The sequence below is a fragment of the Ascaphus truei genome, chromosome 20 (genome assembly GCF_040206685.1).
Source record: "Ascaphus truei isolate aAscTru1 chromosome 20, aAscTru1.hap1, whole genome shotgun sequence".
Lineage (NCBI taxonomy): Eukaryota > Metazoa > Chordata > Amphibia > Anura > Ascaphidae > Ascaphus > Ascaphus truei.
Genome location: NC_134502.1, coordinates 11,070,091 through 11,085,460, shown reverse-complemented (window position 1 = coordinate 11,085,460; position 15,370 = coordinate 11,070,091). Strand labels below are relative to the sequence as shown.

Genomic DNA, 15,370 nt, shown 5'->3' with positions numbered 1-15,370 from the left:
GAGAGAGAGTGAGGTCAGAGAGAGTGAGGTCAGAGAGAGAGGTCTGAGAAAGAGAGAGGTCTGAGAAAGAGAGAGGTCTGAGAAAGAGAGAGAGGTCTGAGAAAGAGAGAGAGGTCTGAGAGAGAGAGAGAGGTCGGAGAGAGAGAGAGAGAGAGAGGTCTGAGAGAGAGAGTGAGGTCAGAGAGAGAGAGAGATCTGAGAGAGAGAGGTCTGAGAGAGAGAGAGAGGTCAGAGAGAGAGAGAGGTCAGAGAGAGAGAGAGGTCAGAGAGAGAGAGAGAGGTCTGAGAGAGAGAGAGAGGACAGCGAGAGAAAGAGGTCAGAGAGAGAGAGAGGTCTGAGAGAGAGAGAGAGGACAGCGAGAGAAAGAGGTCAGAGAGAGAGAGGTCAGAGAGAGAGAGGTCAGAGAAAGAGAGAGAGGTCAGAGAGAGAGAGAGAGGTTAGAGTGAGAGAGGTCAGAGAGAGAGAAGTCAGAGAGAGAGAGATGTCAGAGAGAGGTCTGAGAGAGAGGTCTGAGAGAGAGAGAGAGAGAGAGAGAGAGAGAGAGAGAGAGAGAGAGAGAGGTCTGAGAGAGAGAGGAGAGAGATAGAGAGAGAGGTCTGAGAAAGAGAGGTCTGAGATAGTGAGGTCAGAAAGAGAGATCAGAGAGAGAGGTCTGAGAGAGAGAGAGGTCAGAGAGAGAGAGAGGTCAGAGAGAGATAGAGGTCAGAGAGAGTGAGGTCAGAGAGAGTGAGGTCAGAGAGAGAGAGGTCTGAGAGAGAGGTCTGAGAGAGAGAGAGTGAGGTCAGAGAGAGAGAGATCTGAGAGAGAGGTCTGAGAGAGAGAGGTCTGAGAAAGAGAGAGGTCAGAGAGAGAGAGAGGTCTGAGAGAGAGAGGTCTGAGAGAGAGGTCAGAGAGAGAGAGGTCAGAGAGAGATAGAGGTCAGAGAGAGTGAGGTCAGAGAGAGTGAGGTCAGAGAGAGTGAGGTCAGAGAGAGTGAGGTCAGAGAGAGAGAGAGTAAGGTCAGAGAGAGAGAGAGATCTGAGAGAGAGGTCTGAGAGAGAGAGGTCTGAGAAAGAGAGAGGTCAGAGAGAGAGAGAGAGGTCTGAGAGAGAGAGGTCTGAGAGAGAGAGAGGTCTGAGAGAGAGAGAGAGAGAGAGAGAGAGAGAGAGAGAGTGAGGTCTGAGAGAGAGAGTGAGGTCTGAGAGAGAGTGAGGTCTGAGAGAGAGTGACGTCTGAGAGAGAGTGGGGTCTGAGAGAGAGAGAGGTCAGAGAGAGAGAGGTCAGAGAGAGAGAGGTCAGAGAGAGAGAGGTCAGAGAGAGAGAGATCAGAGAGAGAGAGGTCTGAGAGAGAGAGGTCAGAGAGAGAGAGGTCAGAGAGAGAGAGAGATCTGAGAGTGAGGTCTGAGAGAGTGAGATCTGAGAGAGAGTGAGGTCTGAGAGAGTGAGATCTGAGAGAGAGAGTGAGGTCAGAGAGAGAGTGAGGTCAGAGAGAGAGTGAGGTCAGAGAGAGAGATGTCAGAGAGAGAGAGAGGTCAGAGAGAGAGAGAGGTTAGAGAGAGAGGTCTGAGAGAGAGAGGTCAGAGAGAGAGAGATCTGAGAGAGAGCGTGAGGTCTGAGAGAGAGCGTGAGGTCTGAGAGAGAGAGTGAGGTCTGAGAGAGAGTGAGGTCAGAGAGAGAGAGGTCAGAGAGAGAGAGAGGTCAGAGGGAGAGAGGTCAGAGAGAGTGAGGTCAGAGAGAGGTCTGAGAGAGAGAGGTCTGAGAGAGAGAGTGAGGTCAGAGAGAGAGAGATCTGAGAAAGAGAGGTCTGAGAGAGAGGTCAGAGAGAGAGAGAGAGGTCTGAGAGTGAGAGGTCTGAGAGAGAGAGGTCTGAGAGAGAGAGAGGTCTGAGAGAGAGAGAGGTCTGAGAGAGAGTGAGGTCAGAGAGAGTGAGGTCAGAGAGAGAGAGGTCTGAGAAAGAGAGAGAGGTCTGAGAGAGAGAGAGTGAGGTCAGAGAGAGAGAGGTCTGAGAGAGAGAGAGAGATAGAGGTCAGAGAGAGAGAGAGGTCAGAGAGAGAGAGAGAGAGAGAGATCAGAGAGTGAGGTCAGAGAGAGAGAGGTCAGAGAGAGAGAGGTCTGAGAGAGTGAGGTCAGAGAGAGAGAGAGAGATCTGAGAGAGAGAGAGGTCTGAGAGAGAGAGAGGTCAGAGAGAGAGAGAGGTCAGAGAGAGAGAGGTCAGAGAGAGAGAGAGGTCAGAGAGAGAGAGAGGTCAGAGAGAGAGAGAGGTCAGAGAGAGAGAGAGATCTGAGACAGAGAGTGAGGTCAGAGAGAGAGATCTGAGAGAGTGAGGTCTGAGAGAGAGAGTGAGGTCTGAGAGAGAGAGTGAGGTCTGAGAGAGAGAGTGAGGTCTGAGAGAGTGAGGTCTGAGAGAGAGAGTGAGGTCTGAGAGAGAGAGTGAGGTCTGAGAGAGTGAGGTCAGAGAGAGAGAGGTCAGAGAGAGGTCAGAGAGAGAGAGGTCAGAGAGAGTGAGGTCTGAGAGAGAGAGAGATCTGAGAGAGAGAGGTCTGAGAGAGAGGTCTGAGAGAGAGGTCATAGAGAAAGAGAGGTCTGAGAGAGAGAGAGGTCTGAGAAAGAGAGGTCTGAGAGAGAGGTCTGAGAGAGAGTTCTGAGAGAGAGAGAGAGAGAGTGAGGTTTGAGAGAGAGAGTGAGGTTTGAGAGAGAGAGAGAGAGGTCTGAGAGAGAGAGAGATCTGAGAGAGAGGTCATAGAGAAAGAGAGGTCTGAGAGAGAGAGAGGTCTGAGAAAGAGAGGTCTGAGAGAGAGGTCTGAGAGAGAGAGGTCTGAGAGAGAGTTCTGAGAGAGAGAGAGAGAGAGAGAGAGAGAGAGAGAGAGAGAGAGAGAGAGAGTGAGGTTTGAGAGAGAGAGTGAGGTTTGAGAGAGAGAGTGAGGTCTGAGAGTGAGGTCTGAGAGAGAGTGAGGTCTGAGAGAGAGTGAGGTCAGAGAGAGAGTGAGGTCAGAGAGAGAGGTCTGAGAGAGAGGTCAGAGAGAGAGAGAGATCTGAGAGAGTGATGTCTGAGAGAGTGAGGTCAGAGAGAGAGTGAGGTCAGAGAGAGGTCAGAGAGAGAGAAGTCAGAGAGAGAGAGAGGTGAAAGAGAGAGAGAGGTCAGAGAGAGAGGTCTGAGAGGTCAGAGAGAGAGAGGTCAGATAGAGAGAGAGGTCTGACAGAGGTCAGAGAGAGAGAGAGTGAGGTCTGAGAGAGAGAGTGAGGTCAGAGAGAGAGAGAGATCTGAGAGAGAGAGTGATGGTCAGAGAGAGTGAGGTCAGAGAGAGAGGTCTGAGAGAGAGGTCAGAGAGAGAGAGATCTGAGAGAGTGATGTCTGAGAGAGTGAGGTCAGAGAGAGAGTGAGGTCAGAGAGAGGTCAGAGAGAGAGAAGTCAGAGAGAGAGAGAGGTGAAAGAGAGAGAGAGAGAGGTCAGAGAGAGAGGTCTGAGAGGTCAGAGAGAGAGAGGTCAGATAGAGAGAGAGGTCTGACAGAGGTCAGAGAGAGAGAGAGTGAGGTCTGAGAGAGAGATTGAGGTCAAAGAGAGAGAGAGATCTGAGAGAGAGAGTGATGGTCAGAGAGAGAGTGAGGTCAGAGAGAGAGAGGTCAGAGAGAGATCTGAGAGAGCGTGAGGTCTGAGAGAGTGAGGTCAGAGAGAGAGTGAGGTCAGAGAGAGAGAGGTCAGAGAGAGAGAGGTCAGAGAGAGAGAGAGGTCAGAGAGAGAGAGAGAGAGGTCAGAGAGAGAGAGAGAGAGAGGTCTGAGAGAGAGAGGTCAGAGAGAGAGAGAGAGGTCAGAGAGAGGTCAGAGAGAGGTCAGAGAGAGAGAGAGAGAGGTCAGAGAGAGGTCAGAGAGAGAGAGAGAGAGGTCAGAGAGAGAGGTCAGAGAGAGAGGTCTGAGAGAGAGACAGGTCAGAGAGAGAGAGCGGTCAAAGAGAGTGAGGTCAGAGAGAGAGAGGTCTGAGAGAGAGAGGTCTGAGAGAGTGAGGTCAGAGAGAGAGAGATCTGAGAGAGTGAGGTCAGAGAGAGAGAGATCTGAGAGAGAGAGGTCTGAGAGAGAGAGAGAGAGTGAGGTCTGAGAGAGAGTGAGGTCAGAGAGAGAGTGAGGTCAGAGAGAGAGTGAGGTCAGAGAGAGTGAGGTCAGAGAGAGAGTGAGGTCAGAGAGAGGTCAGAGAGAGAGAGAGATCTGAGAGAGTAAGGTCTGAGAGAGTGAGGTCAGAGAGAGTGAGGTCAGAGAGAGGTCAGAGAGAGAGAAGTCAGAGAGAGAGAGAGAGGTCAGAGAGAGAGGTCTGAGAGGTCAGATAGAGAGAGAGGTCTGACAGAGGTCAGAGAGAGAGAGAGTGAGGTCTGAGAGAGAGAGTGAGGTCAGAGAGAGAGAGAGATCTGAGAGAGAGAGTGAGGTCAGAGAGAGAGTGAGGTCAGAGAGAGAGGTCAGAGAGAGAGAGAGAGAGGTCAGAGAGAGATCTGAGAGAGCGTGAGGTCTGAGAGAGTGAGGTCAGAGAGAGAGTGAGGTCAGAGAGAGAGAGGTCAGAGAGAGAGAGAGGTCAGAGAGAGAGAGAGAGAGGTCAGAGAGAGAGAGAGAGAGGTCTGAGAGAGAGAGAGAGAGGTCAGAGAGAGAGGTCTGAGAGAGAGGTCAGAGAGAGGTCAGAGAGAGAGAGAGAGAGGTCAGAGAGAGAGAGGTCAGAGAGAGAGAGAGGTCAGAGAGAGAGAGAGAGAGAGAGAGAGGTCAGAGAGAGAGGTCTGAGAGAGAGAGAGGTCAGAGAGAGTGAGGTCAGAGAGAGAGAGGTCTGAGAGAGAGAGGTCTGAGAGAGTGAGGTCAGAGAGAGAGAGATCTGAGAGAGTGAGGTCAGAGAGAGAGAGATCTGAGAGAGAGAGGTCTGAGAGAGAGGTCTGAGAGAGAGAGGTCTGAGAAAGAGAGGTCTGAGAGAGAGAGGTCTGAGAGAGAGAGGTCTGAGAGAGAGGTCTGAGAGAGAGAGAGGTCCGAGAGAGAGAGGTCTGAGAGAGAGAGAGAGAGAGAGTGAGGTCTGAGAGAGAGTGAGGTCTGAGAGAGAGTGAGGTCTGAGAGAGGTCAGAGAGAGAGAGAGGTCAGAGAGAGAGAGAGATCTGAGAGAGAGAGTGAGGTCTGAGAGAGAGAGTGAGGTCAGAGAGAGAGTGAGGTCAGAGAGAGAGTGAGGTCAGAGAGAGAGAGGTCAGAGAGAGAGAGAGGTCCGAGAGAGAGAGAGGTCCGAGAGAGAGATCTGAGACAGAGAGAGAGATCTGAGAGAGAGAGTGAGGTCTGAGAGAGAGAGTGAGGTCTGAGAGAGAGAGTGAGGTCTGAGAGAGAGTGAGGTCTGAGAGAGTGAGGTCTGAGAGAGAGAGTGAGGTCTGAGAGAGAGTGAGGTCTGAGAGAGTGAGGTCAGAGAGAGAGGTCAGAGAGAGGTCAGAGAGAGTGAGGTCAGAGAGAGAGAGGTCTGAGAGAGAGAGGTCTGAGAGAGAGAGATCTGAGAGAGAGAGGGCTGAGAGAGAGGTCTGAGAGAGAGGTCATAGAGAAAGAGAGGTCTGAGAGAGAGAGAGGTCTGAGAAAGAGAGGTCTGAGAAAGAGAGGTCTGAGAGAGAGGTCTGAGAGAGAGAGAGGTCAGAGGGAGAGAGGTCAGAGAGAGTGAGGTCAGAGAGAGGTCTGAGAGAGAGAGGTCTGAGAGAGAGTGAGGTCAGAGAGAGAGATCTGAGAAAGAGAGGTCTGAGAGAGAGGTCAGAGAGAGAGAGGTCTGAGAGTGAGAGGTCTGAGAGAGAGAGGTCTGAGAGAGAGAGAGGTCTGAGAGAGAGAGAGGTCTGAGAGAGAGTGAGGTCAGAGAGAGTGAGGTCAGAGAGAGAGAGGTCTGAGAAAGAGAGAGAGGTCTGAGAGAGAGAGAGTGAGGTCAGAGAGAGAGAGGTCTGAGAGAGAGAGAGAGATAGAGGTCAGAGAGAGAGAGAGGTCAGAGAGAGAGAGAGAGAGAGATATCAGAGAGTGAGGTCAGAGAGAGAGAGGTCAGAGAGAGAGAGGTCTGAGAGAGTGAGGTCAGAGAGAGTGAGGTCAGAGAGAGAGTGAGGTCAGAGAGAGAGTGAGGTCAGAGGTCAGAGAGAGAGAAGTCAGAGAGAGAGGTGAAAGAGAGAGAGAGAGAGGTCAGAGAGAGAGTGAGGTCAGAGAGAGAGAGGTCAGAGAGAGAGAGGTCAGAGAGAGAGAGAGGTCCGAGAGAGAGATCTGAGACAGAGAGTGAGGTCAGAGAGAGAGATCTGAGAGAGAGATCTGAGAGAGAGAGTGAGGTCTGAGAGAGAGAGTGAGGTCTGAGAGAGTGAGGTCTGAGAGAGAGTGAGGTCTGAGAGAGTGAGGTCTGAGAGAGAGAGTGAGGTCTGAGAGAGAGTGAGGTCTGAGAGAGTGAGGTCAGAGAGAGAGGTCAGAGAGAGGTCAGAGAGAGTGAGGTCAGAGAGAGAGAGGTCTGAGAGAGAGAGGTCTGAGAGAGAGAGATCTGAGAGAGAGAGGGCTGAGAGAGAGGTCTGAGAGAGAGGTCATAGAGAAAGAGAGGTCTGAGAGAGAGAGAGGTCTGAGAAAGAGAGGTCTGAGAAAGAGAGGTCTGAGAGAGAGGTCTGAGAGAGAGAGAGGTCTGAGAGAGAGTTCTGAGAGAGAGAGAGTGAGGTTTGAGAGAGAGAGAGAGAGAGAGAGTGAGGTTTGAGAGAGAGTGAGGTCTGAGAGAGAGTGAGGTCTGAGAGAGAGTGAGGTCTGAGAGAGAGTGAGGTCTGAGAGAGAGTGAGGTCTGAGAGAGAGGTCAGAGAGAGAGAGATCTGAGAGAGTGAGGTCTGAGAGAGTGAGGTCAGAGAGAGAGTGAGGTCAGAGAGAGAGTGAGGTCAGAGGTCAGAGAGAGAGAAGTCAGAGAGAGAGGTGAAAGAGAGAGAGAGAGAGGTCAGAGAGAGAGGTCTGAGAGGTCAGAGAGAGAGAGGTCAGATAGAGAGAGAGGTCTGAGAGAGAGGTCAGAGAGAGAGAGAGAGAGGTCTGAGAGAGTGAGGTCAGAGAGAGAGTGAGGTCAGAGAGAGAGTGAGGTCAGAGAGAGGTGAGAGAGAGGGGTCAGAGAGAGAGAGGGGGGTCAGAGAGAGAGAGAGGGGTCAGAGAGAGAGGTCAGAGAGAGAGGTCAGAGAGAGAGATTTGAGAGAGTGAGGTCTGAGAGAGAGTGAGGTCTGAGAGAGAGAGTGAGGTCTGAGAGAGAGTGAGGTCTGAGAGAGAGAGTGAGGTCTGAGAGAGAGTGAGGTCTGAGAGAGAGAGAGAGAGAGAGAGAGAGAGAGAGAGAGTGAGGTCTGAGAGAGAGAGAGAGAGAGATAGAGGTCAGAGAGAGAGGTCAGAGAGAGAGGTCAGAGAGAGAGAGAGAGAGAGAGAGAGATCAGAGAGTGAGGTCAGAGAGAGAGAGGTCAGAGAGAGAGAGAGGTCTGAGAGAGTGAGGTCAGAGAGAGAGAGAGATCTGAGAGAGAGAGAGGTCTGAGAGAGGTCAGAGAGAGAGAGAGGTCAGAGAGAGAGAGGTCAGAGAGAGAGGTCAGAGAGAGAGAGAGATCTGAGACAGAGAGTGAGGTCAGAGAGAGAGATCTGAGAGAGAGAGAGTGAGGTCTGAGAGAGAGAGTGAGGTCTGAGAGAGAGAGTGAGGTCTGAGAGAGAGAGTGAGGTCTGAGAGAGAGAGTGAGGTCTGAGAGAGAGAGTGAGGTCTGAGAGAGTGAGGTCTGAGAGAGTGAGGTCTGAGAGAGAGAGTGAGGTCTGAGAGAGTGAGGTCAGAGAGAGAGAGGTCAGAGAGAGAGAGGTCAGAGAGAGGTCAGAGAGAGAGAGGTCAGAGAGAGTGAGGTCTGAGAGAGAGAGGTCTGAGAGAGAGAGAGATCTGAGAGAGAGAGGTCTGAGAGAGGTCTGAGAGAGAGGTCATAGAGAAAGAGAGGTCTGAGAGAGAGAGAGGTCTGAGAAAGAGAGGTCTGAGAGAGAGGTCTGAGAGAGAGAGGTCTGAGAGAGAGTTCTGAGAGAGAGAGAGAGAGAGAGTGTGGTTTGAGAGAGAGAGTGAGGTTTGAGAGAGAGAGAGGTCTGAGAGAGAGAGAGATCTGAGAGAGAGAGGTCTGAGAGAGAGGTCATAGAGAAAGAGAGGTCTGAGAGAGAGAGAGGTCTGAGAAAGAGCGGTCTGAGAAAGAGAGGTCTGAGAGAGAGGTCTGAGAGAGAGTTCTGAGAGAGAGAGAGAGAGAGAGATAGAGAGTGAGGTTTGAGAGAGAGAGAGAGTGAGGTTTGAGAGAGAGAGAGTGAGGTCTGAGAGAGTGAGGTCTGAGAGAGAGTGAGGTCTGAGAGAGAGTGAGGTCAGAGAGAGAGTGAGGTCAGAGAGAGAGTGAGGTCAGAGAGAGAGTGAGGTCAGAGAGGTCAGAGAGAGATCTGAGAGAGTGATGTCTGAGAGAGTGAGGTCAGAGAGAGAGAAGTCAGAGAGAGGTGAAAGAGAGAGAGAGGTCAGAGAGAGAGGTCTGAGAGGTCAGAGAGAGAGAGGTCAGATAGAGAGAGAGGTCAGATAGAGAGAGAGGTCTGAGAGAGAGAGTGATGGTCAGAGAGAGAGTGAGGTCAGAGAGAGAGAGGTCAGAGAGAGAGAGAGAGTGAGGTCTGAGAGAGAGTGAGGTCAGAGAGAGAGAGAGATCTGAGAGAGAGAGTGATGGTCAGAGAGAGAGTGAGGTCAGAGAGAGATCGGAGAGAGCGTGAGGTCTGAGAGAGTGAGGTCAGAGAGAGAGTGAGGTCAGAGAGAGAGAGGTCAGAGAGAGAGAGAGAGAGAGAGGTCAGAGAGAGAGAGAGGTCTGAGAGAGAGAGAGAGGTCAGAGAGAGAGAGAGAGGTCAGAGAGAGAGGTCTGAGAGAGAGGTCAGAGAGAGGTCAGAGAGAGGTCAGAGAGAGGTCTGACAGAGGTCAGAGAGAGAGAGTGAGGTCTGAGAGAGAGAGAGATCTGAGAGAGAGAGTGAGGTCAGAGAGAGAGTGAGGTCAGAGAGAGAGAGGTCAGAGAGAGAGAGAGAGAGGTCAGAGAGAGATCTGAGAGAGCGTGAGGTCTGAGAGAGTGAGGTCAGAGAGAGAGTGAGGTCAGAGAGAGAGAGGTCAGAGAGAGAGAGAGGTCAGAGAGAGAGAGAGAGGTCAGAGAGAGAGAGAGATAGGTCTGAGAGAGAGGTCAGAGAGAGAGAGAGGTCAGAGAGAGAGGTCTGAGAGAGAGGTCAGAGAGAGGTCAGAGAGAGAGAGAGGTCAGAGAGAGAGAGGTCAGAGAGAGAGAGAGAGAGAGGTCAGAGAGAGAGAGAGAGAGGTCAGAGAGAGAGAGAGAGAGAGAGAGAGACAGGTCAGAGAGAGAGAGAGGTCAGAGAGAGTGAGGTCAGAGAGAGAGAGGTCTGAGAGAGAGAGGTCTGAGAGAGTGAGGTCAGAGAGAGAGAGATCTGAGAGAGTGAGGTCAGAGAGAGAGAGATCTGAGAGAGAGAGGTCTGAGAGAGAGGTCTGCGAGAGAGAGAGAGAGGTCTGAGAGAGAGAGGTCTGAGAAAGAGAGGTCTGAGAGAGAGAGGTCTGAGAGAGAGAGAGGTCCGAGAGAGAGGTCTGAGAGAGAGAGAGAGAGAGAGAGAGAGAGTGAGGTCTGAGAGAGAGTGAGGTCTGAGAGAGAGTGAGGTCTGAGAGAGGTCAGAGAGAGAGAGAGGTCAGAGAGAGAGAGATCTGAGAGAGAGAGTGAGGTCTGAGAGAGAGAGTGAGGTCAGAGAGAGAGTGAGGTCAGAGAGAGAGTGAGGTCAGAGAGAGAGAGGTCAGAGAGAGAGAGAGAGAGGTCCGAGAGAGAGATCTGAGAGAGAGAGTGAGGTCTGAGAGAGAGAGAGTGAGGTCTGAGAGAGAGAGAGTGAGGTCTGAGAGAGAGAGTGAGGTCTGAGAGAGAGTGAGGTCTGAGAGAGTGAGGTCTGAGAGAGAGAGTGAGGTCTGAGAGAGAGTGAGGTCTGAGAGAGTGCGGTCAGAGAGAGAGAGGTCAGAGAGAGGTCAGAGAGAGTGAGGTCAGAGAGAGAGAGAGGTCTGAGAGAGAGAGATCTGAGAGAGAGAGGTCTGAGAGAGAGGTCTGAGAGAGAGGTCATAGAGAAAGAGAGGTCTGAGAGAGAGAGAGGTCTGAGAAAGAGAGGTCTGAGAAAGAGAGGTCTGAGAGAGAGGTCTGAGAGAGAGAGAGGTCTGAGAGAGTTCTGAGAGAGAGAGTGTGAGGATTGAGAGAGAGAGAGAGTGAGGTTTGAGAGAGAGTGAGGTCTGAGAGAGAGTGAGGTCTGAGAGAGAGTGAGGTCTGAGAGAGAGTGAGGTCTGAGAGAGAGTGAGGTCTGAGAGAGAGAGATCTGAGAGAGTGAGGTCTGAGAGTGAGGTCAGAGAGAGAGTGAGGTCAGAGAGAGAGTGAGGTCAGAGGTCAGAGAGAGAGAAGTCAGAGAGAGAGGTGAAAGAGAGAGAGAGAGGTCAGAGAGAGAGGTCTGAGAGGTCAGAGAGAGAGAGAGGTCAGATAGAGAGAGAGGTCTGAGAGAGAGGTCAGAGAGAGAGAGAGAGATCTGAGAGAGAGAGTGAGGTCTGAGAGAGTGAGGTCAGAGAGAGAGTGAGGTCAGAGAGAGAGTGAGGTCAGAGAGAGGTCAGAGAGAGAGAGAGAGGGGTCAGAGAGAGAGAGAGAGAGGGGTCAGAGAGAGAGGTCTGAGAGAGAGGTCAGAGAGAGAGAGGTCAGAGAGAGAGATCTGAGAGAGTGAGGTCTGAGAGAGAGTGAGGTCTGAGAGAGAGAGTGAGGTCTGAGAGAGAGTGAGGTCTGAGAGAGAGAGAGTGAGGTCTGAGAGAGAGAGAGAGAGAGAGTGAGGTCTGAGAGAGAGAGAGAGAGAGAGAGAGAGAGAGAGAGAGAGAGAGAGGTCCGAGAGAGAGATCTGAGAGAGAGAGTGAGGTCTGAGAGAGAGAGAGTGAGGTCTGAGAGAGAGAGAGTGAGGTCTGAGAGAGAGAGTGAGGTCTGAGAGAGAGTGAGGTCTGAGAGAGTGAGGTCTGAGAGAGAGAGTGAGGTCAGAGAGAGAGTGAGGTCAGAGAGAGAGTGAGGTCAGAGAGAGAGAGGTCAGAGAGAGAGAGAGAGAGGTCCGAGAGAGAGATCTGAGAGAGAGAGTGAGGTCTGAGAGAGAGAGAGTGAGGTCTGAGAGAGAGAGAGTGAGGTCTGAGAGAGAGAGTGAGGTCTGAGAGAGAGTGAGGTCTGAGAGAGTGAGGTCTGAGAGAGAGAGTGAGGTCTGAGAGAGAGTGAGGTCTGAGAGAGTGCGGTCAGAGAGAGAGAGGTCAGAGAGAGGTCAGAGAGAGTGAGGTCAGAGAGAGAGAGAGGTCTGAGAGAGAGAGATCTGAGAGAGAGAGGTCTGAGAGAGAGGTCTGAGAGAGAGGTCATAGAGAAAGAGAGGTCTGAGAGAGAGAGAGGTCTGAGAAAGAGAGGTCTGAGAAAGAGAGGTCTGAGAGAGAGGTCTGAGAGAGAGAGAGGTCTGAGAGAGTTCTGAGAGAGAGAGTGTGAGGATTGAGAGAGAGAGAGAGTGAGGTTTGAGAGAGAGTGAGGTCTGAGAGAGAGTGAGGTCTGAGAGAGAGTGAGGTCTGAGAGAGAGTGAGGTCTGAGAGAGAGTGAGGTCTGAGAGAGAGAGATCTGAGAGAGTGAGGTCTGAGAGTGAGGTCAGAGAGAGAGTGAGGTCAGAGAGAGAGTGAGGTCAGAGGTCAGAGAGAGAGAAGTCAGAGAGAGAGGTGAAAGAGAGAGAGAGAGGTCAGAGAGAGAGGTCTGAGAGGTCAGAGAGAGAGAGAGGTCAGATAGAGAGAGAGGTCTGAGAGAGAGGTCAGAGAGAGAGAGAGAGATCTGAGAGAGAGAGTGAGGTCTGAGAGAGTGAGGTCAGAGAGAGAGTGAGGTCAGAGAGAGAGTGAGGTCAGAGAGAGGTCAGAGAGAGAGAGAGAGGGGTCAGAGAGAGAGAGAGAGAGGGGTCAGAGAGAGAGGTCTGAGAGAGAGGTCAGAGAGAGAGAGGTCAGAGAGAGAGATCTGAGAGAGTGAGGTCTGAGAGAGAGTGAGGTCTGAGAGAGAGAGTGAGGTCTGAGAGAGAGTGAGGTCTGAGAGAGAGAGAGTGAGGTCTGAGAGAGAGAGAGAGAGAGAGTGAGGTCTGAGAGAGAGAGAGAGAGAGAGAGAGAGAGAGAGAGAGAGAGAGAGAGTGAGGTCTGAGAGAGTGAGGTCTGAGATAGAGAGAGTGAGGTCTGAGAGAGAGAGTGAGGTCTGAGAGAGAGAGAGAGAGAGTGAGGTCTGAGAGAGAGAGTGAGGTCTGAGAGAGAGAGAGAGAGAGAGAGAGAGTGAGGTCTGAGAGAGTGAGGTCTGAGATAGAGAGAGTGAGGTCTGAGAGAGAAAGAGAGGTCAGAGAGAGAGAGATCTGAGAGAGTGAGGTCTGAGAGAGAGAGTGAGGTCTGAGAGAGAGAGGTCTGAGAGAGAGGTCTGAGAGAGGGAGAGAGAGAGTGAGGTCTGAGAGAGAGAGAGAGAGTGAGTGTCTGAGAGAGACACCAACTGCGCACTGCAACTGTTGGGTATGTATATACACCATTGTTTTTACTTTGGGCGCCGTGGATAAATCCTGATCGCCTTGGGGAGCCTTGAAAAAATTCTGATTGCTTTGGGGAGCCTTGAACCGAAAAAGTTTGGGAACCACTGGTATAAAGTGATATATATATTTAGCTAAATACTCACCATCTGGAGCTGGTTCTGGAGCTGGAAGACAAAGGGACATGTTGTAGAAAGATGATCACAAACAGACTGATACGAACTCTGTTCCGTTCTGTTCTGACTGACAGATTTAATCTGTCAGTGGTGATATTGGATACCGAGGCTTGAGCCAAGTTCTCGTTTTGAATATATTGTAGCACATTTTAGAAAGCTTTTTCATCTGTGTTACTTACCACAGTTGAGTTGGTTTCACAGGGTCAGCGCTGTGATGGGTTGATAAGAACTGTATCAGCTCCTGCCTTTTTTACCATGACCTGCTGTGTCCTGTTCCCTCCTCCACCTCCTCTGTCCAATAAGGAGCTTTGGTGAAGATCCCTGACCAATCAGAACATTGGAATTGGCCACACTTAGCTCTGCCCCCTGACTGCAGCTTCTCACTGAACGGAATGCAGAACCAGTTTGAGATAAGAACTATTCCTATGTAAAACTCCCATTTGTGAGTGAATGAGTTTGCTAAATAATTGGAAGTTAGGAACAGAAAAGATTAAAACTTGGTTCTCCTGCTTCTCCTTATTTTTTAATAACAGCCCTAAACTTAGGAAGGTGATAATTGTGTGGTCACAGGAAACATCACACCAGAGGTGAGCCAAAGTGCAAACGTAATGTATTAAAAACCTGTATTTTCTGGTATTGATTAGGTATCCATATCATTAAAAGGTCAACCCCTCCTGGAGGGGCGTATTATTATAATTTTCTATAGTCATAAGCCAGCCATCTGGGGGCATGTATTATACCTCAGCAGTGTATAAAGATGATGTGTTTTTCACTGTAGGGTAGAAGAGTTCTGGCATTGAGCTCTCCACAGTGTATACTCGTAATGAAATAAACTCTTACTTGGTTAACTCTGAAAAATAATGAACCCGTAATGATTGCATTTTTTCTCGCATTCACAATATACACACAGAGAGAGGAGAGATACTGTACATATTCATTCACAAATGGGAGCTCCCTATTGGACAGAGGAGGTGGAGGAGGGAACAGGACACAGCAGGTCATGGTATAAAAGGCAGGAGCTGATACAGTTCTTATCAACCCATTACAGCCGCGGCCCCCTTAATTCTCCAACATCTCCGAATTTTTTCGGGGATTTTTTCCGAATGCCACGCACTTCACCACGTTCATGCCGCATTCATGTTGCATTCACACCCGCAGTTGATGTGTTTATTGATAATGGTTCGGATTTAATTGGTTGCAATTCTTCGCGTATCCGCCAGATGGCAGATATTCATGAATTGTAATGCGCTTCAGTAATGTGGCGATTTGCAGTTGTTTAAAAAAATACCACAATGGTTCATTGTAAATTGACCTTGGTACTGAAGAAGTTACAATAATGTATCAATTTCGGCTTTTCATATTAAAAAATACATGCAGTGTCTGGTGTTGTTTTATTGTCCTGAGAGTTCCGAGATGAGTGCACCACCGCAGTCGGTGTTCCAAAAACCCGACAGAACGTACGCTTATTTAATATGGGCCGCGATTAATACAACAGATGATAAGATGGTAACAGTTGGTCAAATTTATCAGTATTTTATCGAAAACTATGACTTTTACAAATTTTCACCAGATGCTCATGTGTGGAAGCGTGCAATAAGGAAAAAGTTATGTATCGATCCGTGTTTTTTTCGTATTGATCCCGGTGTTATAGGAGGGTATTGGTGTGTATCACCGGATTTGTCCCATATCTATGATCACGGAGAAAAGGCGAAAGGTCATGTTAAAACCAACTAAGGACGAATGAGCGCATGCGCGAGGTTGGAGAGCATGGAGGCATAATACTATAGCTCTGTGCCCCTCTCCAACAGAAATAAATAGACAGAACGTAATATTACACCAAATCCCACAGAAAATATCACACAAGCTGCAAGAAGACCCCAGGATGTCGAAGAAATCGACGAAAACACCCGGAAAGCGGGGGCTGCCAGAATATTTTAACGCAGGGAGAACCCGCAGGGCAGTGACAGCAATGGCCCCCGCATCGAGAACGGGCTCCGAGTCGGAAGGTGAGGGAGACCCGAACGACCAGGGGCTCCTACCGGTCAGGCGATGTGACATTGAAAGGCTCTATCAGGACCTAAAAGACGTATTACAAGCCGAAATATGAGCCTTAGCTAAAGAAGTGGGGGGCCTGGGAACCCGGACACAGGAACTAGAGGTGCGGGTTGATAAAAACTCTAAGGCCATTCAAAAAACCACCAAAGTTACAGCAGATCTGCAGTCCCAGATAAATGAACTCCGCGACCGGCAAGAGGACGCGGAGAACAGGGATCGCCGGAACAATGTGCGCCTACGCGGGATCCCAGAAGACAGAGTGGACTGCGAGGAGTTCGTAGAGAGGTGGCTGGCGCACGTTTGCCCGGAGGCCCCTAAAGACAAATTATTGATGGACCGGTGTCACCGGGCGCTGCGTTCAAAACCCCAACCCAATGAGCTGCCAAGGGACATCATAGTGCGTTTCCATTACTACCGCACCCGGGAAGAGATCCTGCAGAAATCAAGAAGCACGCCTGTCATGGAGTTTGAGGGGGCTAAAATCGCCGTCTTTCAAGACATCTCACCTATCACACTGGCTCGCCGAAGAGACCTGTGGCCCATCACCAGGGTACTGCGGGAGAAGGCGGTCAGATACCACTGGAC

The 15,370-nt window shown here is 50.6% G+C and overlaps 1 protein-coding gene across 1 annotated transcript in view; it reads right to left on the bottom strand.

Annotated features, from left to right (window-relative positions):
* Positions 1-15,370, bottom strand: part of LOC142471316 (uncharacterized) — a 46,844-nt gene that overhangs the window by 3,636 nt on the left and 27,838 nt on the right. Inside the window, exon 2 of the mRNA XM_075578156.1 lies at positions 12,701-12,721. The gene's annotated coding sequence lies outside the window, so the exon portion shown is untranslated. The remainder of the gene's footprint in view (positions 1-12,700; positions 12,722-15,370) is intronic.